The sequence below is a fragment of the Penaeus monodon genome, chromosome 27 (genome assembly GCF_015228065.2).
Source record: "Penaeus monodon isolate SGIC_2016 chromosome 27, NSTDA_Pmon_1, whole genome shotgun sequence".
Lineage (NCBI taxonomy): Eukaryota > Metazoa > Arthropoda > Malacostraca > Decapoda > Penaeidae > Penaeus > Penaeus monodon.
In genome coordinates this window covers 26835291-26835715 of record NC_051412.1, presented here as the reverse complement: position 1 = coordinate 26835715, position 425 = coordinate 26835291, and the positions used below count along the sequence as shown (strand labels likewise).

General features: G+C 32.0%; 1 protein-coding gene across 1 annotated transcript in view; it reads right to left on the bottom strand.

Annotated features, from left to right (window-relative positions):
* The window catches only part of LOC119590476, an 18224-nt gene that overhangs the window by 9978 nt on the left and 7821 nt on the right, over positions 1–425 (bottom strand). The gene's annotated exons all lie outside the window — the stretch shown is intronic.

Sequence of the window (425 nt, the reverse complement as noted above, 5' to 3'; positions counted from 1 at the left end):
ATCTTCGTTTTACTGATATAAAGGGGGTGAGGTATAGATAAATAATGATGAACAATTAAAATGGGTAAACTATTCTAAAGAGCCACCTTCAGGGGGTAGAAGACAAATATAGACTTCGTTTGAAAAGACGAAAACGAATAAGAATGAAAGAAGATATCTGAATAGAAATTCTTGCAAAACAGAAAATAAAATAATAAACAAATATATGCTCGTTACCCTTGTCAGACATTTCCTGACAGGATTTTATTTGAAAAAAAGGAAAAGGTAAAAGACACGTGGATGAAATGATGTTATGAGAGAGTGTTTCTGTAAGGAGAAAGAAAAAGATCTGCTTACGAGAAAATTTGAGATAAAAATAAATGTATATGAAAGTCAATTCAGTCCCTTCGGAAATCGTATACCGAGTAAAATAATTACGCGCTGGA